This window comes from Anas acuta, chromosome 3 (genome assembly GCF_963932015.1).
Source record: "Anas acuta chromosome 3, bAnaAcu1.1, whole genome shotgun sequence".
NCBI lineage: Eukaryota > Metazoa > Chordata > Aves > Anseriformes > Anatidae > Anas > Anas acuta.
In genome coordinates, this window is record NC_088981.1 from 44,900,320 (window position 1) to 44,924,092 (window position 23,773).

The window sequence follows — 23,773 nt, forward strand, 5'->3', positions numbered from 1 at the left end:
AAATAAAATAAAATAAAATAAAATAAAATAAAATAAAATAAAATAAAATAAAATAAAATAAAATAAAATAAAATAAAATAAAATAAAATAAAATAAAATAAAATGTCCAGATTGGATCTTACTCCTTTTTCTAGACTTCCTTCTTCTAACAGCATAATCCTGTTGTACTCTCCTCCGAATTAGTACGCAATTAGCTGGATCAATACTGTCAGCCTTCTAAATCTCTCATTTCAAAGAGTTACTTCCATAGAGAGGTAAACATTGCTGACTTTATACACCAGCTTTGATTTAAAACTGGAGAGGAATGCAAAAGGATCACCTTGTCATCTGACAAATTGAATTGATTCTTATCTTGCTGGCAAAGGATGCATTGTTTCTGAGAGTGCACGTCTGTATTTCAAAGCAGGTAATTCTGCTTTTTAAGGAGAGAGAGGGAGGATACACCATTTTCACTTACAGGGCTATCGCCTGTCTCTTTACAGCTGGTCTCAGGTGATCTCTGTAAGACCCTCATGCCAAAACACTTTACCCTTTTCTTGACTGTAAGCAGGTTTCACTTCTGTGTTCATTGGAGTTGGAGACAGATCTAATCTTTGACATCATTAACGTGTCTGTAGAACAAAACTTTAATACCCTACAGGGCATTACTGTATGTATATTTTATAAGACAATATCCATAAACATCAGCCCATAAAACTAACTCCATAAAAACATACTTTGAAGGAGAACCCTTTTCTGAGACACTAAATCAGGTGAACATGATTTTATGTGGTATGTAAAATAGATCCCTTTGTTAGAAAAGGTTTGAACTGATTAGCTCAGATCCAGGTTGGAATCCAAATAGTCCAAAGTGCAAGGCATTTGGTTATGGTCCAAGCCCAAATCCCTCCAAATTTACCAGGAGCTTGAATCACTCTCTTCTCCCTTTGCCTTCGTGGTTTAGACTCCCATGGACTGACTCCTCCATGGAGCACTTGGCTCTACCTTGTGTTTCGTACCTGTGCTCACCAGCAGCTGAGTGGCACTTCTTGCTCCATCCAAAATTTGGAAGAAACACCTGCCCTTTTCACCAGTTGCTCTTTAGCTGTGGCAGGCAGGTTGCTCACAGTTTTTTTTCCTCACCACAGCTTGTTGTAATCAAGTCCCATTACCATCTGCAAACTGGCTGCAGAGAGGGCCTGGGCCAGGCTGCTGTTGAACACATTAGGATTTTCTTTTTTTGTCCAACCTGTGGAGAACACTGGGACTCAGGAACTAAAGGATTCAAATCCCAGTTTCTCTGACTGTATAACTGATCGCCACTTTCCACAATAGGAACTTCTGTTTCTCACACCACTGCCCAGAGGTGTTCATATTTCAGTTACTTGGCACGGTAACAAAATGAAGCAGTGTTAGCTGAAATAAAATGATGCCAGTCCTTGGCTGAGCATCAGGGAAAGCAAAGCTGCCTTCTAATTCTCTGGGTGATTGGCAAGATGGGGTAAAATCTCTCTTTAACTCATTTGTTACTCTATGGAGGTTTCACTACCCCTGCAAGTACACAATGGCTGATTTTCCAAGGGTAGACTGAGTTGTCTTGGTGAAGGAACAAGGCACCACATGCTTGCTAGCAGCATTTGAAATGCCCTACCTAACTCATAGCTTGGGGGTGCACCTCTCATTGCCTGTGTTTGGCAGCCACTGCCATCCCACACTGCATGTGAGGGTAAACCAAGTAAAATAGGAATCACTGTAACTCTGGTGCAAGGTGGTGAATGTAGCATTACAGCTGAGCCCCACAGTAGCACACAAGCATCTGAAGGATGCTTCCCCTTAGTTTAAAAAGGGATTTGTTTCCTCTCCTTTCACCCACACTTTTGAGTATCCTGCTCAACTCCCAGAGCTCAGTTGATAAAGAATCTCCCCCCATATGCTCTTACAATCCTCTTCTGCTTATTTTCCCAACCGTTTGTTCATGATCCCCTTCACTCAGCAAGGCTTTTAAAGAGGTGGGAACTAGACTTTTCCCTCTGGCATCAACAAGGGCAGAGTCCAGCAATGAGCCACTCCTGCTCTGTCAGCAGTTCACAGAGTATCAGCAATGCAATTAACCTAATGCCAGAAATGATAATGTGCCCAGCCCTTGCCTGTTCCACCCGTATTTTGCTCCCAATGAAGTGTCATAGCATTCATTGCTAAGTAGTTTACTGAACCTTCATTTAATCCTTGCTCTTAGCTGAGGATTCACCATACGCAGTTGTCTTCCTCTCATCTTCTTGAATCTGCAGTAAAAATTATATCAACCAGGAGAAGAGACTGGGATAAGTGGCATAATACAGCTGACATGTACGCCTTCCTGATACAGCTCCTCCATTGTAATCTCAGATCATAACTGTAATTTCCTTTTTAGAGGTCTATTAGCACATTATCCTTTCACAGTGTCCTTCTGGCAGCTTTTCTTTTGGGCTATTTCTTTCCACCTCTGAAGAGGGAAACCAAGAGCAGCATCAGTCCACGTGTGGGTGCCCAAGCTTCCCAGTCGTCGTCCAGCTCCCTCCCTCCTGTCTCTCTTCCACCCTGATGAGCATTTCCAGGTGTTCTCAGTGCTCTGTAGGATTCCCCAGCCAGGGAATGTGAGGTGGTGGTGTGTGAGCACTAAATGACTGCATCTTCTTTCCCAGTCCCAAATGCTATAAAAGAAGCATGGTATCAACATGTTTTTATTAAATAAGCTCTGTTTTGCTTTAACCCATTAAAAGCTCTAGAAGACATAGGTCAAAGACTCCATCCAAATGCAGGGGGTTACTTCAACATATGAGTCTAGCTACTAAGAGGAATATGTGGAGATGCCATTTAAAACAAAAGTGAAGTACACCCAACAAGAACATTTTACGAGTGTTTCAGAAATATCCTTTTCAGCAGTAACTGTGAGAATCTGAAGTGACAGTTCAGGAGGGAATGAACACCTACAAAACCTAGATGGAAAACTCATCATCCCCGTTTCTTACAAGCAGAAGTTCAGACACTTTTTGCTTCTTATTTGGCAGCAATAAGAAGATTAGATCACCGAGTAGACAAAAATAATTATCAAGCCACTGGAGAAGTTGCAAGTGAATAAATGGACCTACAGCATTGATATGGGAAATCCATACTTAATTTCCATAAGCAGTGCCTTTGTGCTGAATGTAGCCAGCAAGTTCCAGTATTCCCCTAGCGCAGGTGATGTTAATTGTCACCACTGGAAAGGATTTCCCTGTGCTTCAACAGGCTGTTTTTCTTTTCTGCTGATGCAAGAACAGCTCCATGGAAGGGCAGAAGGATTCTGAGCACACAACCCCTGTAGGGAAGGACGGATTTGCATTTCATAATTTCAAATAGAGCTGTGAATATAACTGTGTTTTCAGATGAATGGTTAGATGAAAAAAAATGTACTTATTCATTTTACCTCTTGGAAAAATTAAGATCAGATAAACTTCAGGACAAAGAAGCAGTTCAAATTGGAAAGTAGGAACATTTTGACACTGATGAAAGTAAGTATGAAGAGTTAATTACAAAAATCTCTCCTCCACCACTCCTCCAACCAAAACCAAAACTAAACAGCCCCTCCTCACCCGCCCCCCCCAAAAAAAACAACCTATCATAATCATTTAACGTGTTTTAGTATCTAGTTTCAGTAAAACTGATTCTAGATTTTTTTTTTCCTTTTCTGAAAAGGTATGATTTTGTGGTTCTTGGTTTGTTTTTGTAGATTTTTTTTCCCTAGACTCATTTTGAATAAGCTTTATAAAATATTTGATTCTCCTAATCCCTTCTGAGAATAGATATTTTTGTCCTTGGTTGTAGAGTGAGAAAGAAAAGGAGACCGCAAAGCCAGGGTTTAAAGCCAGTATCTCCTTCCTTTCTTCATTCTTCTAAGTAATATTTTCCTATTTCTAGCATGTGGCTCTCCACTCTAACAACGTATTATTCTTAATATATACAGCAGGACAAAAATGGACTCTTCTGCTGTATATCTGGAGTCTGGAAATGACCAGAGTAGCTGTCTGCACCCTTGCTATGCTAAAACTCTCTGACAGTTCGCTCTTGCTATATACTGAACAAAGACAGCCATCCTTGCAAACAGAGATACTTTCTAACTTCATCTGTTTGCCTAGAAGAAAAAAAACTATGAATTATTCTGTGTAATCATGCTTCTGTATTACGGCTCCTGTCAGCTTATATTATATGTGAATAACAAACCAATTTTTAAAGGAGAATAAAACCCATGAAGTATATATCACGTTAGCTGAAATAACCCATCTAGCAAGGGGAAAACTGAGCTTGTTCCAGGGAAAAGGATTGTATTCTGCCTGCACAGGAGAGAAAAATTACATCATTTGTAATGCTGAATAAAAACACTGCTAGCCCCAGTTCAGAGAGGAAAAATCCAGCACTTTATAGTATATCTCAAAAGATAAGGAAGTCACTCAAAAAGTCATGTGAATTATGAGCCCCTGCTAACATTTTCCTCTTGCCACCTTTTCTTCTATTTTTTCACATGTATTTGATGATTCTGTGGTTGAGTCTTATACTATACCCTATATATCAGGACTCCTTAAAACATCCTGTGGCAAAACTTGGCAAAGAAGTTTGAGACAAGACCACCTCCAGCTGTCTGCCCACCACCTCTGCTTCATGCGCCACTCCAGCAGCAGCCACATCCTCACTGCCAGGTTTCCCTACCCTGCTGGCTGTATAGCTGCATAATTATGTTGCAAGCATGATGATGAGTGCTCTAAGTCATCATAGGCTCGCTCAGCAACTGAGAGTGGGGAATGGATCTGGCTGAAAACTTTTTCTCCCCAGGTTTGTCTTCACGTGGATCTGCTCTCCAGATGGCCACATAAACAGTTGTGCTGGCACAAGGGAATGGATGTGCAGAATGAGGATGGAGAGCCAAGCTCTATGAGACCGGGAAACTATTTTTAATTACTTTTTCAAAGCCCACAGAATAGGTGGGTACATATGCACACATACACCCTCATGAAGATTTTTTCTTCTCTTACATATTTCCTCCGTAGTGGAGTAAATATAATTTGTGGACAGAGAAATGTGGGTGTGCAAGCTTTTCAAGCAGCATTGTCTTGATATTAGACCATATTTCCTTGCTTCATGATATTTCAAGAGTTTATCATTAAAATAAAGATCTTAAAAAGTAACCAAGAGGATGCTCTTTTCCTTATAACCACTCTTGCTTTCAAACGAAGGGAAAAGTTAAACATATAATAGCTTAAATGCAAATCATGATTAAGATTCAAGAGCAACAAAAATAAATGTCTTCAAAAACAGACCACCATCATTTCTGGACTCCTTGATCTTGATCCTTGAGAAAGAGTTACTAGTTTTGTAATTAGTTAAACCATCTCCATCAAGTGCTAAATATGACTTGGAGGTCCAGGGATGAAGAGGTCATTCTTCAGTGAAGCTTAAGACTTTTGAACATTACATCTTCACTTTTAGTTACGAGAGTTATGAGAAGCCTACAAGGAGCACATGCAAGACTTTATTCAGTAATTTAGTTAGGGTTTCCCACAGCAGGCCTTCTAATCAGCCCTGAGCAAGATGCATTGATGTCTTCTGACAAGGACATGGGCTTTTGTTTCTTGGAAAAAGAAAAGGGGAGGGGGAGAGGGCACAGTCATCAGGCCTAAGCTCTTTAACTGGAATTTCTCACTTCCCTGGTTCTTTGCCAGGCTTGTTTTTGCTATCAAACAATCAAGTCTCAGTGGACAACAGAAAGGTTTTTGTTTTTCCACTGAATTTAAGTCTTCTGCAAACTCCAAATAGCTCAGCAATAATCAAGGTTATACAGGATTTTCCACCTTCAAAATGCTGGTGAAGGTTTTCTTTCAAGCTGCAATGCTGCCATTGCAATAATCAAGCTGACTGAAGGCATGCGGTTGCTGTGCTATAAAGGGAGAGCTGGCACCCACACTCCATTTATGTTAAATTGATGTTTGATTTACTATTAATAGTCCATTGAAAATAAATGAAATAACAAAGCCTGAATATTGGTTTCAGTGTTGTACGTTTCTCATACAATGTGCTGCAATATTTGTACAGCACACAGAAAAGACAGAGACAAGTCTGTATCTGTATCCTCTTGTCTGCTTCAGCCAGCACAGTACAAGAGTTTTTTAACTTGATTGAAAGCAGAAGTACCTTTTCTCCCCAGCCCATTAGAGAGATACAGATGCAAGCTGGTAGAGAAGCTGGTCTGTACCTGCTCAAACAGCCCTGCAAATCACATCTTCTTCAGTGGCACTAAGCCACGGATCATGGCTACAGCTCCTAAAGAAAAACAAAACAACAGTTTGTTTTGCAGTCGTTGCTAAACTCATCCTTCAGCCCCTTGAGTGCATCTGCTCCAGGAGGCTGTAGAATGGCTGCTGCTGCAACGCTATCCAGGCACGGCTGCCAAGGGGGTGCACCCCCTGCAGTGGACATGGTTGGAGTTAACAGCTAAGCCTCCTGAAGCGCGTTGTGCCTAATCAGTCCCTTAGGACACCCCTGAACTGTTCCTTAGGCCTTACCAGGCAGTTTCTAAAGAACACGAAGAAAGGAGTGTGAAAGGAGGCAGTGCTTGTATTAGATAAACACAGTGAAAGAAAGCCCACCACAGGAGGAGAGTCTTTTTACTTTTTGTCTTTCTATAGCCCATTTCACATTATATGGTGCTGAAGGAGCAGATATGAGTCAGGCTAAAAGAGTGCCTGGCTAAAGTCCATCTCCTGAGCTGCCCAGTTCTTTGGTACTTTGGTTGTCCTTTTCTGCATGTGCCTGCGCAGCCCACCAGTCCATGCTGGGACCAGTTGGTGTGGTGGCTGGGCCATGCAGAGCAGCAGCTGGCATGCAGCACCCACTGCACAGCACCTGGGGAAGCCTTGCAAGGGGGAAGGAGCATCTGAAGCACCGGGGAGCGGATGCATCTCTCAAAATACTCAAAAGGACTCTGTGAGGTAGAGGACGAAGAGTAAGGCCTGCCAGCTGCCATTCCGTGCAGAGACCTGAAGATCAGCTGGGGAGGGAACAGAGGGTGCCCGCCCTGTGTAGGGGCTGGGCAACACTTGCCAAGGGCAAGAAGGGCCTGCACAATGCCCCTGCGTTGTGCATATTCAGATCACCCCACAGGGTGCTTGACTTCATCCCAAGCTTTCTTGGTGAGGGGGGCAGGAGGGGCCAGCCGAAACATTCCTCTGCTGTGGCTGGGCAAGGCCACTCACACCACTACACCACTGGAGGAGGAGACCACTCTGGTTTTCCCCAGGTACCCAAGGGAGCAAACTTCCCTGTGAGCTCTTTTATTTAGCAGGAGCATGCCTCAGGAAGCATGCTGCATTTTGCAAAATCTTTGTGCGTGCACAGCGTAACACAAGCCACCTCCCTACAAAATTACAGCGACATATAAACTGCGCTGTAAGTCACAGTGTCTACAACCATGGCAGCAAACTGAAATGGGCCAGGGCATGGATCCAGTCACTGGCATGTGGGTGTCTGTGCTGTTTCACTGCTGGTGTCCTTATTGGCACACTTTTGGCCTGTGCCAACTGACCCAGACAATGCCAAGGCATGTCATGCACAGGCCAGGGACTTTTCACAACAGGCAGTACTGAGGAGGTTGCTCTGCGCTCATAGCAAGACAGCCTACCTAAGTGACTGCAAGCTGTGCAACTTGCCCGCAGGACTAGAGGAGCCCTGGTCTGGTTTATTTGCTAGTAGGGATACACTGAGGCCAGGGCTGTCTGGAAAATGTCATAATTACTGTTGTGGATATTTTCACTAAAAAGCCATAGCTATGCTACTTAGAAAAACAAACATATATTTGTTATAAACAAATATATGTTTATAACAAATATAAACAAATATAATGTACCAAAGATAGGTTTGGACATTTATTGAAATCAAAGAATCACAGAATTGTAGGGGTTGGAAGGGACCTCAAGAGATCATCGGGTCCAAGCCCCCTGCTGAAGCAGGTTTCCTAGAGCAGATTGCCCAGGTAGGCATCCAGACAGGAAAAAAATGGTGAAAGAATAAGTCAGATACACTTGAAGCTGCATAGTATTTCTGTATTAGTCTTCATGCTAAAAATACCTACCAGAGGCTAATTCAGGTAGTTTATAAAAACCCTGATTCTCTGACTTTACACATGTTATTTTCTAGCATGTCAGGCTCTGGAAGGTTGGCTGCTCCCAATCTAGGGCAAGCAACTTTTAACATCATAGCTATCAGTACTGATCAAAGCTACTTCAGAGAAAAGTTCAATTTTGCCTGTGATCCCTTTCCTCTGAAGGGGTAAGTCCTCAACAAGACACAGCGCCAAACAAGCCAACCTTGTTTGTTGTTTACAATATCTGCTCTGAGAAGAGGCTCAGCTAGCAGTGGAAATGCTGCCAGGGGCAAGGTGAATTCCTGAAAATATCAAAGTTATCATTAATTTCACTTCATCAAAGATCACTGACAGACAAATTGCAGGGAAGCTCGCCCCTTCCTGAGGATCCTTCCTGTCAGGAGACTCAATTCCTCCATCTCCCACACTGCAGGTCCCTTTCCTGTGGTGGGCTGTGAGGCTGCCTCCAGCCTCACATGACGCCTCCATGACAGCCTCTGCTCTGTGAGCCGCCGCAACACAACAGAAGGAGCATCTCAGAAACGTTGAGACTACATGTTTCTTTCCTCTACAGGTTGTTCCCTGGGGTGAGTTCCCTGTGGATGTTTACAGAGTTGTAATCCTTCTTTAAAGTCCCCTTTAGTTGTGATGCTTGCAGAAAACAAAACAAAACAAAACAAAACAAAACAAAACAAAACAAACAAACAAAAAACACTGCTGTGAAAGTTTGGTGAGTTGAGACAAGCACGTGTCAGTTGTCATGTTGCTCTGACTCCACCAGACATGATGTCCTTTCAAGAGCCTCCCCTCAGGGCACTCTCCTGAGGGGCATGTCCCCTCTCTCCATCAGCAGAGAGTTCAGCAAGATGTGTTGCAGTGGGTGAGCGCTGCTCTTGGGGAGTTCTTTCCTTCCCCACCCCATGCCACTTCCACTCAGTACAACAGTATTTGAATTCCTCAGCAGGATGCAAATAGAAATCAACAGGAAGGGCAGATGAGGCTGATCAGCTTTGCACATAGGAGGAGGTGCTACTGCAGTCATCAAGTATTAGCCCATGGGCTTCAGCCCCAGGACAGAGTCAGCAAAGGTGGTACACCACACTTGCAAATATACAGCAAGATTCATCTTAGCATCACTGAAATCACCCTAACAAGCAAAGCTTGGTTACAGGTAGCACAAAGCCTTCAAATCAACCACTCCATATTTACGCTTGTGCTGCCCTACGCATCCGCATCTGTTCTTCCAGGGGAAACATTCCAGCATTCAATAAATGATTCCTATAAAGAAAAACAGAGATTGATACTAACAGATCACAATCACCTGCAAATCATTTGGAAAAGAGCTCCTTATCGGTTTATGTAAAATCATGAAATAAATTCAACATGCTAATTATTCTCTACAATGATAAACAACTCGTGTTTGTTTGGGGTGTTCTGTGATAACAGAAGCCAATTTTCTCATTTTTACTCACAACATTGCAACCCAGGGAGGCTTTTCATTGACTTGCTTGTTCTCATTTGTCCCAAACAGCCAAATGACAATTGAAAACAATGCACCACAGCAGTGACACAATGAAGTCATTCTGAAGGCAGATTTTACAACACTGATAAAGATTGGGTGTTTTTTCTTCCACAGGATGTACAAACCTCTCCATCAACTGTCTCTAAAGGCAAGCTCTTGGGGCTTGTGTTGGATGTCACAACTGTAAGTTTAGCAAATGTGTGTGGAAATCTGATGGGTTATTTATAAAGGCCTCCTATGTAAATATTGATGAGCCAACTGTTTGGCTAATTTACTCATCATAGATATACTGTATGTGTGAGCCAGAAACATAAAAAGCTTACCAATGATGAAAGTCTCTAGATATGGAAACACAGTCTTTGAGGTCTGCAAAGTCCATAGCTGTAGAACCCTAACAGGAACAGTACCAAAGTGTCAAGACAGCTAATCTTAGCCTTCCATTCTTTCTTTCCTACGAGTGTATGTCAAACCTTCCCTTCACAAAGATTTTATAATTTATAATTTTATATTTGTATTTGTAATTTTATATTTGTATTTGCAAAATGTAAAATATAGAAATATTTGAGTACTTACATTGTTTATTTTCCCCTAGAAATCATCATCTGTTATCATCCAGGGATGCTCTTTCCAGCCTGAATGCCATTGATCCTTAGGTTCTTTTTATAAGACCAACTGCAAGTGGATCACAGTCCACATGTTTGTACCTCTGTATCCTGTCTATACAAATCAAGTAGAAAAGGCCCCTTACTTTAGTTCTAGTTCTTACATCACTGACAAATGAAGGAATGGAGAAAGGAAAAAAAAAAAAAAGTTTTTTCCTTCCTAAGAAGGAAACTGAAGAGCTAAAACATTCTTCCCAAAATGTATAATTGCGACAGGACCCCCAAAAAGGTACTTCAAAACCTGCAAGTGTTACGTCTTCTCCACATGTATCTGACAGACCAGTAAAATTTGCCTGTATATCTCAGAGACAGAGAAGCCCAGAAGTAGTACGAAGTCAAAACTCTGAATCAGATCACAAGGTTTTTTCTTTGTCCATATAAATGAACAGCCCAAAAGGACCAAAACATCTTTAATTGAAGGCAGACTGGATCTGGCTGTTCAGGCTGTGCTTTACCATGGTTGGCTGCTTAATACTATTTGCAATATTATCATTAGAGTGAAGATGATGGAGTTGTATTTGCAGTCCCAAGAGGGGAAGAGTTGAGATGGAGCATAAGATAATTGATGGAAAGGTTTTAGTTTAAAACCTAGCTATAACCAGGGGATAGGGAGTGGGGGAAGCAGAACTGTTAACATTTGCTTGTTTTCCAGATCCGGTATGTTTTGCACGGACAGCTGGACTTTTATGATGTTTTGGCAAAACACAACTATGAGTTAAATGGAAATGTGCCTTTCATTCAGTTTGTCTTACCTGGCTCCTGGCCAGTCCATCTACTGTCTCGAAATCAGAGACCCCAGCATCTAATGTAACCTCCAACACACATTTCTTTTTCTTTTGAAGCAACATCGTTTTCTTCTTCTTCCTTTGCCTTTTTTTTTTTTTTCCAAATGATGCTTCAAATGATATGTTTACTGCCTCCCTTCCCTCTCCCCCCCCCCCCATTTTTTTTTAAACGAAAATTCAAAACCAAGGCAATTCCTTATCTCCCTTACTATGCCACTTTACCTGTTTTTCTCACCATTGTGTTGCAGTAAAGTCAAGTGCTTTGAGGAGAAAATGGGCATCTGGCCCTAGTTTCAAAATGGCTTGATATTAGGACATAACAAGAGCTACTTGAATGTCTCGGACACCTTTTATTTCTCTTTTCTCTCCACCTTCCCTCTCCAGCTAGCCTAATCCCTGTGATCACAGCAATAATGTTGTTACGCCTCTTTTACCTTCCTCCTGCTAGCCTATTCCTTCCACCTAGGAGGGCTCTGATGCAAGTTACAATGTTTTATGATTGTTTCTTCATTTCATAAACCATATATCAAAGCTGATATTAACTACCTATGCACCTCATTGAGCTTGTAACTGATGCTTCACTGGTGGCCATTCAGTGACATTCTGCACAGCACAGCATGAGGCAGACCTGGCACCTACCTGCTTTTTTCCTACCTTATCTTCATCCTTCCTCTCAACTGGTCTGGGGGTTTCAGCTGTCATGTACCAGCCTATTTTCCTTCTTCCTTTCATATGTACATAACAGAATGCCTTTTTTTTTTTTTTTTTTTTTTTTTTTTTTTCCCTTCTCTGTAGCCCTGTGAGCTCAGACCACTGTCTGCCTTGAAACCCACAGTGCCTTTGCATTTTCCCTATGAGACAACTGCTTCCTATTAGCTCCACCTGGGATAGCGAAGACCTACTCAACAAACCAGCTATTTTGCAGCATGCAGAGGACTTCTAGCCTCTAACTGTGCAACAGTACACTGGGCAACTCCTCACTGTGTTATTTTAATATGCCTCTTTAACAAAACTGCACTTAAGCTATTGTGGTAACTTTTGTCCAGAGATTCAGGAAATGCATTTCATTTCCTTTGGTGGAGACTTTGGCTTATCACAGCAAAGTCAAATCCTTTGAGTTTTCCTTGCATTAGTTCTGCTAGTGAGAGCTGAGCATTAAAACCCCAAATAAATAACAGTTTAATACATTACAGAACAGGCAAACAGGTATTGCCAAGATCTAAAAGGCAGAACGTTTGCAACTTTACTATTGAGCAAGACTATCTTTTTCTTCTTTACAACTGAATTCTGAAGATTGCTCCATAAAAATAAGATAGCCAGATAGACCAAAGGATATTTTTCCTCTGAAATAGAAGATTAAATGTAAAGGCTGAATGGCAGATCCTTAAAACCTGGAGATGAGATTGTCGAAAGACTTAGTTGCTGTTGTGCTCTTTATTTGTTCCAGGGTTGAGAGGGGAAAAGTACCTTATCAGGTGGATATAATAAAGACATGTGTTTATTTATTTATTTTCTGTCTGAAAATTTGCTTCCCTGTTTGTTCTCACTTGCCAAAATTTTCTGAGAAGTGTGATATACCTTCATACATTATAGCAAAAGAAGAAGAACGTGTATCCAAATAAACAGAGATTTTATGGCTTCAGAAACATGTGTCTTAAAAAACAGCAAAAATGCACTATAGTACAGCCAAAATAATAACTTTTAGAAATTGGTATTTCCTGAATATATTCTCACTTAATTGAGGCATTAAAAAAAGCTAAGATTGTGTCTTCACTAGAAAAACAGTCTTGAAGGAAATAATTAGTCAGCCATATTTGCATCATTTAAAATCCCTACAGGGCACAGGCACCTGTAGATTTTACTTAGGTAGGTAAATGGAAGCTTTGTGTCCCCAGCAGGTGGGACATGCCAGACACCTACTGACCTCGGCAAACCAAAGTAAGCTAATCTACAGTAAAGTTAACACTTTTCTGCAGTGAACAAACATCCTAAGTAGGACACAATGGTGATAGGATAACAAATTCACAGCTTTGCCTTGGGAACCCCTCTGAATTCACCTTGGCTGACGTGAGATTGCAAAGGAAGGTGTTTTCCAGTCTCCCTTGAGCTGTTTGAGAGCCAAGTCTCTTCCTGATGTGGTCCATTGCAAGGGTCTTGCTCTTGGGTGGTTCCTGGCCCCACACCAGAGCAGTGTTCCCACCTGCCTCATCTAAGGGCAGGGGGCTCGCAGCAGCAGTATGCAAATGTCAAATCAAACTGAAGGTACTTATTTTCTACATAAATGATGGATAATATCTCAGGAAAGGTGTTAAGATGTCATTCCTGTCATGGCAAACCACCTCTATGTTGATCTGTAAATATCTGACTTTGGTCTGGAGAAATTTAGCAAGGATGCTGGTTTGGTAGACAGGACAATGCTGTGCTTCATTATGGCCTCATTTCCTCTCAGACATCTCCCAGAGAAGGCACACACTCAGCCTGTGTGTTATTAAACTACACTTGGCACTCTGGCAGGCAAGCAAGCCAGAGACCATGAGAAACTGCTATTTTTATTTTGTCTTCTTAAATCAAGACTGCCGCACTGACTTAAATAAGCACAAATATTTCCAGAAGGTTGCATTTTCAGGGCTTCCTTGCCTAATGCAAACAGCAGCAAGCTATTATTCAGTCGGTGAGCAAACAAGAACACCCACATCCATTTGATTGTAGCAGCTCCCTACCACCATCACGCAGCACATGCTCAAAATGACGGCTGGGTTTGGTGACGTTCATGCATAATGAAAAAGGAGAGAGTGGCCAGCCTGCACCTCCCCTCCTGGAGATAAGTCAGGAGGACAAGGGGTATCTCCCTCCTGATGCTCTGCTAATTTGAGCAGCTTTGCTTGCTGGAAGAGTTACAGGGAGGGAGGGTTAGCAAATTCTTCTGAATCTCCACTGTGCCAGAAATTTCCCCAGAACACTTTATGTCACAGCATCTGCTTTATAGTGGGTTTAAAAAAGAAGCACCCTACGTAACAAGCACAATCAAATCCATGCACAGTGAAAGTTGACGCACAGAAACTATTCTGCAGATATAAACTAACATGCATTCTTCAGTGTGCTGCTGTGCCAAAAAGCTTAAAGTTTTGTGAGAAGGGAGGAAAATTAATTCCAGAAAAAAGAAACTGTTATAGATTGTGATTAGCCAGTGCCAGTCCAGTCTATCCCAATCCCCATTTTTTGGCAGTGCTACTTTCCTTCCTCACAGAAGGATGGGATAACAGAAAACTCGTATTTGGGAAATAAAGAGCAGAGTGAGCCACCGGCTTGCATCTGACAGGAATTTCTGCAGCAGCAGGGAGAGTCTCATTAGAATTTTTCCCATGACACACCACAAAAGATGGCTGGAGAAAACAAAGTGAGATGCTGGAGCTCAGTATATTTCTTTGTCCTTGAGAAGCCCAGCCTTGCTGAATCTCACGGGCTAATGCATGCATAATTTGGGGCAGCTGATTAAGTTTATTGTGTTCCCGACTAAATCGAGAGGAGTGAGGAGGGGAGGGGAAGAAGAAACAAAGTTGGCTTTAATTAAAGCTCCGCAATTGTCTTTAATATTTACATAATGTGCTATCATAATTGCCTCTGATTGGAGACTTAAGATGACAGAAGAAAATGACACGCTGAGGAAAGTCCCCAGCTGAGGAAACAAAACAAAAAGACACCTCCTACCCACCCCCCGGCCCTCCCCCCCATCCCCCCAGGCCAAATCAAAAGCCACAGAAGAGGAATTGCACAGGGGTGCTCAGTAAACACTCGAGCTCTGAAACAGGCTCGTGCAGGCACAGCTTCTTCCATGCCCTTGCAGAGACCATGGTATCTGCTGGCTTCAGATGTTTTCAAGTGTTTTAAGCATCTGTGTGAGGTCCCTTCTGATTTGAGAAGGTAGACATTTTGCTGGTAACTACATGAAAAAGCAGGCACCGTTCTGATCCCAATGTTGCTGCAACCACTTGGGAAGAAAAACACTCATTGCCATCTCCTCCATGAAAAACTCTTCTGGTTTTGTTCATTGAGTTGCCCAATAGAAAAAAAAATCAAAAAAAATCTGTGTCTATCAGAGAGTCACAACTTGATCAGTGTGTTCTCTGTAGATTGCGCAGGTCCAATCTGAATCTATGAGGTTTTTCACAGGCTCCCCTAATGAGAAAATGCTGATCTGTTTCCACTATTTCATGTTAGAAATGTCACCATTGAAAGTTTTGATATAGAAGTTTTACTAACAGCCATGGAAAATCACCGTTTCATAAGTATACAAAGTGCCATAATTCCCATTTAATGGTCACAGAAGGCACTGCAGAAAGTCTGTCTTCTCCATCCAGAGAGGAAGGACTCTGAATTTGCCTCTCAAGCCACTGCACACCTTTGCCTCAGAAGTTGCTTGCAGCTGCTGCTGCCAGCCTAGTAGCGTTTATTTCCCATCACCTGGAGCTGGGCAATAGGAGATACGTTTGGTGGACCATGTTCAGAATGAAAAGGGGACACTTGTGTACTTTCAGCTCTCACATCAGTTTTCTCAAGAGCAGACACGACCTAGGCAAAAATTATCAGGGTGCTGCATCTCCCCATCAGCTTCCCTCACAGTGACATGTTCCTGCTCTCTCTACATTAGCAGGCTCTGGCCATTATGTGCTGAGCAGCCAAAGATCAAGATGTGGAGGCAGAGGAGGGGGTCACCCCATCATTTCAGCACTTCTGCTTTCCTGGCAGAGAGCCTGGGCAATGCCTTTTTCTTGGACTGCTTATTATAGTGATTTTTTCTATAAATGGCAAGCAAACAATAGCAGTGAAGCAGCCAGGACATGGGAAATAAACCTGCTATTACCAGCCACAGTTGGAGCTATCTTGGAGGATTAGGATTAAAGTACAGTAATCTAACATACCTTTCTTCACTAACGTACTTTTTCATATGGACATCAGTGTATCTACTTAAGAGACTTTGTTTTTCTATTTTTGATTGCTTTGTTTTATCTTTCCAGGCAATGCAATACAGATAAACCAAAAATGTGTTTGTGTCCCTCCCTTCAGAGCACAGCTATGACTCATGAAGTTTGTGCATCCACTTGGAAATACAGTGCTGCATCATTCTCACTATATAACAGCAATAACATACAGAAACCCCACTGATGCTCCAGGCACCAAATAACCCATTTACTGGCAGGGAGGCGTTATACGTGCACTGTGTTTTCTCTTGCTTCTGACTCAGAATACAACAGGGACCACTACCAGAGTCGGGAACCACTTAAATGTTTATTACCCTGGTCAAACCCATTATTTATATTCTTTTCTCTTCATTAAAGAAAATGACAATGCCAGAAGTGCATTAACATCATTAGATATACAACACTCTATGAAATGCCTGGGAAACCACTTACAACATCCCTCGAGATCCTGTACCTGGGTCATCATGACAGTATCCAAAATAATGCAGTTGCTGGTACTAGCAAGAATTTTCTAGCGGTAACCATAGATCTTGTAGAAACAGATACTGATACAAACAATAAGTTTTCCAACATGTTAATATCTCTGAAATTCAAGAACTAAATATTGCTTTTTCCTTCAGATTATTCCATGTCAAACAGTCAGGTGCAGGCTTCTCCATGTGTGGTCACCTTTTTGCCTATGATACAACCTGAGCATAAAGCTACCTCACCAGGAACATGAGAAAGTTTTCATGATAAAAGCCATTGGGTACAAAGAACAATATAAAATGGGTATTTCTACCCTAATCTACACTGCTTTGGAGAAGAAAGCTGTAAAATTTCAAATATCAGCACAGGCTGGTGCTTTATTCTGGGCCTGACCGCTAACTCAATTTTGCAAAGAAAAAAAGCATAAGATAGGCCAGAAACTACACTGTAAGTTATAGTAAAACCGTCAGTGGAATGGGTGGCAAGCAGTTTGTTTTGTCCTGGCTGTTTGCATTTGGATTGCATTTCCAGACATGTAAAAGTTATGTGGGAATAAGGCAGCTGAACAGGTGGTCCTCTTTAAAACTCTTTTCTATTTCAATGGTGTTTCAAAGTGGAGATGAGCATGGAGCACTGGTTGAGGTAGAATCTCTTGCTGTAGCTCACCATCTGCCATTGCACAGTGCATTACAACATTTATTGGCTTTACTTAACTGTTAATGAAAAACTACCATCAACAGCTGCCATCACTCCCACTACAGATTGTAATAAATAATAGTCTGTTTGGCTCACAGCCCTCTTTCTCATGCTGTAGAGAAATAAGAGCTAGGGAGTCCACAAAGATTCAGTAGAACCAGGGGCAAGGAAAGATGGTTGGAACTCTGTGATCAATTTGATTTTTATTGAAATTGTGTTTTGCCCAGCCTTGACAACCTTTTAAAAATATACATATGCTTATAAATGGGTAATTAAGAGGATCCCAATTCTGCTTTTCCCTAGGGTCTTTTGCATTGATTATAGTGGGAGAAGAGATTATCCACTGGCCTATTATAGTAAATCCACTGGTCTGTTAAAAATGTTAACAGTTATAATTGGTTATGCACTCAATTTCAGACTCTAGAATTTTGTCTTGTTTTGACGGTTTTTCATAAATTGGCTTTGTTTTACCCCATTTTTAATTAAGTTAAGAAATCATCTGCTTCATTATCTCTGGGGTTTATTGACTAGATTTTGAAAAGACCTCTATTTCTCTTTGAGCATCTCAAAAAAGTCGCTAGGATCCCAAGGGTTCTCCATAATTTCTACTGAAAATTTGGCTGACCAATATCAATTTGGCTGGTCTCATTTTCAGACTGAGGAAATCCAACTTTTGAAAATATGTCTCCAAACATCTGCTTGTAGGTTTTGTTTCTAATCCTAAACTTGAGTCCTTTGTTATTCACACTTAGAAAAGTAATATAAGTGAGTGGATCACTGTCAGTGTGTTAAAATAATAGTATTTATTAACATATGAAGTCACCATAAGATTAGTAATACAGACACATTCATGGCACATTCAACGTCTCCTCCAAGTGAAAAGGTCCATCCATGTTCTCTACAGATCAGTGAAAAGATGAAAGATTGGATAACTGGAACAACCAGCAACTGTGAAGTGACATGCATGTAAGTATAAATCGCAATGAAGATGGAGACACAGAAAGCACAGAGCTGACTGGTACCCTGCAGTAGGGGCACGTTGTATCTTATCCAGACTTCACTTAGGCTTCCCTTAAGTAAGAAAGGGTTGAGAGAAGTACACTACAAGTTCATCCAATAAAAAGCCAACCTAAGAATAGGTTTAGAGATATAGGAAGTGAGCTATTTTCAGAGCTATTCTAGAACAGGTGACTATTTTCAGGCTCTCATCATATTTTTTTTACCTATCAAGTATTATATTTTAATTTTCTACTATGATAAATCCACACCATGTAATTCCAAACAAATAGCTATATTTGGAGTTAGAAAAAAAAAAAAAGAAAAAAAAAAAGAAAAAGAAATTTCACTTTCATTTCCATGGTTCTTGACACTACAAGAAGAGAGCACTATCTAAACAGAAGAGGAGTTAGCAGATGAACAATTTTATCATCATATGTGAGACTGGCAAGATCAATGCTGGAACACTACAGACAAATCTGTTATCTAAGTTGTGAAAAAGATACTTAAAATTGAAAGATAGTCAGAAACAAGGAAAGAAGTCCATGTATTTTTCATGGGGCAGAGAAAATATGCTACAGTAGGAGAATAAAGAAGCTCATCCTGCTTAGAACAGGGAATTCAAGAAAAGAACAAATATCAAGAAGGGACTTGACAAAGTACATACATATAAATGATTTTCCAGAGATAAACAAGCAACTAGCAGGCCTCTAGACTGAAGTACACAGTTTTAAAGTTATAAACAAACCTTAGTTCTTCTCCTATACCTTACTGGGCTCATCCCCATCCCCTCCAGTAAGAGGGATTAACTGATGCAATAAAATACCAACAGCAATGGTGACTCCATCTCTGACATCCTCAAACCAGGATCAGATTTTTCTTAGCCAAGCAGAAGTTACTGAAATCAGTACACAGATACCATGATGAATTTAGTGGCCATTAAGGGGGAGGAAGTAAAAAACAGGATATTTCTTTTTTTTTTTTTCCCTCCTCTCTCATTATTTATTATTTTTATTTTTTAATTAAATGTAATTAAGTGCTGTATTGACAACCTGAAATGATAAACACATTTCTTTCCAAAGTTCCTTCCTTTGGCACAGAAGGGGCTTTCAATAGGTAGCACGGAAACAAGCTGGTTACATCACTGTCTCCAGCTCATTTGACACCCTTCTTTGCTCTCCTGAGCTTGGGACATCCTTGAACACAGTGAACATGGGGATCCTATTCCCACTTCTTCCAGCCCTCTCTTCAGCAAACTCTAGTATGTCTGTCCTGGCTTTATACCTCTCACTTTTGTGAGAATAGGGAAGGAATATCTTCTCACCTTTGTAATATACTTGGATAAATTCAAGTGAAGGTTCATATTCAGTTGCCACACATGTCCATAATTAAAAAAAATAAAAAAAATAAAAAAAAATAAAGAGGGAGAGAGAGAAGGAATCTGAGTGTTGAATGTCAGAAACACCCAAGGCAGGAACAGATTTAATAGGAAAATTACTTCTCCCTTCATCCAGATCATACCATCTGGTTGAAGGCATTAACTACTTCATGTAACACAGTCCCAGATCCACAGCTGTGTCACATCTGCCCACAGCACTAAGGAAACTTCTTATTTCTGTGAAGTTGCTCGGAGTGAAAGCACCAACACATTTGCTTTCACAACACTACAGATGAGCAGCACCATGCTAGAAATGCAGCTACCATTCACATGTTCCCCAGTGTGATGATGGGCTCAGGCTGTAGGTCTGTAAACAGTTGGACCCCAAGTTATCTAACATAAAATGTGTTCTTTCAAAGAATATGTTTGAGATACCACTCATTACTAGAAAGACTATTGACACCTGTCATTCCTTGATATTTCAGTCACAGATTTGGCATCAGAAATGCCAGAGCATGTTGCAATCACTCAGATGACTAATGCATTAAGGTATTTTTGTGGCAGAGAGCTGGAATACTTCCCACATTTCCCCTTTTGTCTTTCAATAGAGACAGATTATCCCTTCCTTTGTCATTTCCCATTAAGTCCCTAAAACGTACACATCATCAAATCACAATGTCCGAGGATGTTGAGAGCTATATACTCTCCTCCCTAAACTGGCCACTCTATGTAATCTGCTTTTCTGAGAGTTCGTTGTCTGAGGATGAACCAGAAATCAGCTTATAGGAACCAGGCTCTGTATGTTTGATGCCCCAAGACCAACACTGTTTGCGCTCTTCAGCTGCAAAACAAGAAGCTGAGGCCAGAGAGCTTTGCAGTCTCAAAGCTCAGAGGCCAAGGGACCTTCAGGCTCGCAACACACAGAACAGGGGGCTTCTGAGATTTCTCAACTCCAGGAAAAATGCTGTTTCCTATATAGTATTCAGATCGATGTAAGCTCAGAAGCAACAAAATACGTCTCCATGAAAACAGATTCCTAGAGGGACATACATTAGAGATGTAATTTTTTACCCATGTGAGAACCAAGTTTCAAAGCTGTGCCAGAAACCCAAAGCTCCACTTCCAAACAGTCAAAATTTCCAAATGGTGAAAATTCTCTTATATCTTTCCCCCCAGATCATCAATCACCTTTGAGGAAGGGACACGTATAAGTTGTCCTGAAACAGGCAAGCCATCTTTATTTTAAAGCCTGCACAACCCTTCATTTTGTATGAGATGTAAGCAGATAAATCAATGACCATTTCAATTGTCTGAGGACTTGTCTCTGTAAGGTAGCTCATCTCCTACACCTCCTCTCAGGGCTGAAGGCTTGCACTAACCTCCTGGCAGGTCTCCCACCTACCAAGAAAACTGCTGCCTCTCAAGTTGTGGAGGACACAAGCTTTGTAGGCTGCACAAGAAGGTCCATGGTTTGTATGGCTTACACAAATGCAATTGAACAAGCTGGAATAAAACCTTAAATCAGTCTTGGGCTTGCTTCCAGGATCCAAAAGTTTTTGGATTTTTGGATTATGGTTTAAGACTTGCAAAGATTGTGTTGTGATGAGCAGAAGAGAAAATTTGTTCTTGCATGTTCTTCTGTGGTTTCTTTCTGCTACTTCTCCAACAGCTTTCTCTAAAATACCTCACAAGTTATTGCTTTCCTCTCCTCACCTTTCAACAGGACATGGGCAAAGCTATCCTTCATTTTATGAAGCCATGTAAGGCCACACAAATCCCTGTGTTTTCTGCATTACATAATGAAACCTATGATAGTTGAAAGGTCTTTGGCATGAGTTACACAATTTCTGCCTATTCAGACTGTCAGTCATTTCTAAGGACTTGCTACTCTGCACGGACTTCACTGTTTGTGGTGATAGGACTATTTTTCATTCCCTTGCTTCTGCATACCAAGGTCCCAATTCCACAACCCTTCTGCACTCACTCAGGTGTGTGATCTTATCAACTTCTGCTGGCAGTAAAGACTGTCATATGAACGAGCGTGCCAGGGCTCTACACAATTCTGACATATTTTGGGCACAATGCTATCTCCTTTTGACATAAATCCAGAGTAAATCAGTTTAAAATAATAGATTTTTCCTTCTGTGTGAAGACAATGGAGATGGAAATAGTAAGTGGAATAATAAATAGCAGAGTACTAACTAATGCTGTTTAGCTATAAAAACTTTACTTTGTAACACAATGATTGATGTTTTTATTAGCAGCTTCAAATATAAATATTCCCCCTTTACTGTGATCAACAGCTTCAGAGACTTTTGATTATTACTATTTTGTATCCTCTCTGTTTTAATTATAACGTGCTTTGCAGTTCTCTAGCAATTTTCATCTGAAATCTTAAATTACTTCGCAAGCATGAATTCATTAAACCTTACAATATTCCTCTGAGGAAGTTGTTTAATTAATACACCCAAGTTATGGATGGGCAAATTCAGGCACACAGATAGTAAGTAATTTTCCCAAAGTCACAGAGTAAATCATCAAAAAGAACAGGAAGAGAGTTTAAGGACCACATGCTGCCAGGCCACATGGAGATGAAGCTGGAGAGATGTCTGTAAAACTAACACAGAGCTTGCAGGTTCCCAATAATCAGAAACCAGCTCAGGGTCCTCACCCTTCCCTTCTGCCAGAACACAGACTCCTGCACCATCCCTGACTGTTTCAACCAAATTGGGCTTGAAGACATCCTGGGATAACCATAGCTTGGCATCACTGAGGATTGCCTTTGACCAAAGAAGAATGGGGATGAATAATAATAGGAATGAATTCTCACTATCAAAGTCTTTGTCACCCCAGTGGAAATACTGCCACTACATGATCATCTGACAGGTTTTGGAGGGGCCTTGCTTTTGCTCAGAGTTCTTTGCATTTTAGGAATGGAACCCCATAAACCAGGCAGCAAGGCAGGGGGCAGTGCCCATGCAGCATCACAAGTGCTGCACGTGCATGGTGCATACAGCTCTGATATTCCTTACCCACAGCTCAATGGGTCCTAAAGGTGCTGGGTATCTTTCCAAACTGGATGAACATTGACAGCTAACTGCTTCAGGAATAATTGCAACTATGTTAACAATGCTCCAAGCACTTTCAGGACTGGTTTAGTGGTTTAGTTTTCTTTATTTGAATCCTATTTTGAATTAAAATAAGAATTTACCTCAGTCTAACCCTCCCCCTTTCATTTTCTTCCTTTTTTTTTTTTTTTTTCCTCCCCACCTTATTTTCCTCTTAAATGCTACAGAAATTGCTTTCTTGGGACACGAAAACTAATGTATGCAAATTGTTACACAGCATTACCACTGACATGGTTCCACTATATTGCTGAGATAGTTAATTACCAGGATAATGCAGTTTGTCTGCTCTCTATCCCCTTGTGCCGCTCCTAAAATGAAACAAAGGAAACGACATCAGAGAGACAAAGAAGGAGAGAATTCAGTCCCCTATTAATATCTGCCATAAAGGAAATAAGGATTAAAGGCCATTCGCAGCACACATGGCATACAGCTTTGTATGGCACATATGCTGAAGAGGGTTTTGGAAATAGGTTTGCACCTGGCCATGTTATTCATTGAGAGATAAACCTTGAGATCCTTTCTTAATTTACATCAAATTATTTTTATGCCAAAGGGTATTTCACAGAAATGGGATCTAAGAGAAAAATAAAAATAATAAAAAAAAACCAAGGCCCTGGCAAAAACATTGTTTGGATTCACATAACACCTCTGGTCTCAATTTTGCCACTTCTGTCCAGACATCACAAGAACAGGTGACTTACACTGCTGTTACCTTCCTTGCCTTCTACCCCAGAAAGTATTCTGGGATTTACCTTAGCATTGAAATTGTAATTCCCTGGTGTCTCCCAACAGGGCAATATATTCTCAGCGGCTGTGAGAAGCCAGGTCCTCACAAGATGTAAGTGATATTGTCATCCCCAGGCTTTTCATGCTCTTTGCAATCAATGATGATTTTTCTGAAAACCAGTGACAGAGGGTGGTCTTGAAAAAAAATGACATGATTTGGCCTTAGGAAGCACACAGAGACTTAGCAAAAAATTAAATAAATCAAGAAGCCTTATGGATTCTTATGATCTCATCATTTTTAGAGC

General features: G+C 41.0%; 1 long non-coding RNA gene across 1 annotated transcript in view; it reads right to left on the reverse strand.

Moving 5' to 3' along the window:
- Window positions 1-308: 308 nt before the first annotated feature.
- The window catches only part of LOC137853989 (uncharacterized), a 37,128-nt gene continuing 13,663 nt past the window's right edge, over window positions 309-23,773 (reverse strand). Inside the window, exons 2-3 of the long non-coding RNA XR_011094861.1 lie at window positions 6,242-6,309; window positions 309-2,669 (exon numbers count right to left, since the gene is read on the reverse strand). This is a non-coding gene — a long non-coding RNA (uncharacterized lncRNA). The remainder of the gene's footprint in view (window positions 2,670-6,241; window positions 6,310-23,773) is intronic.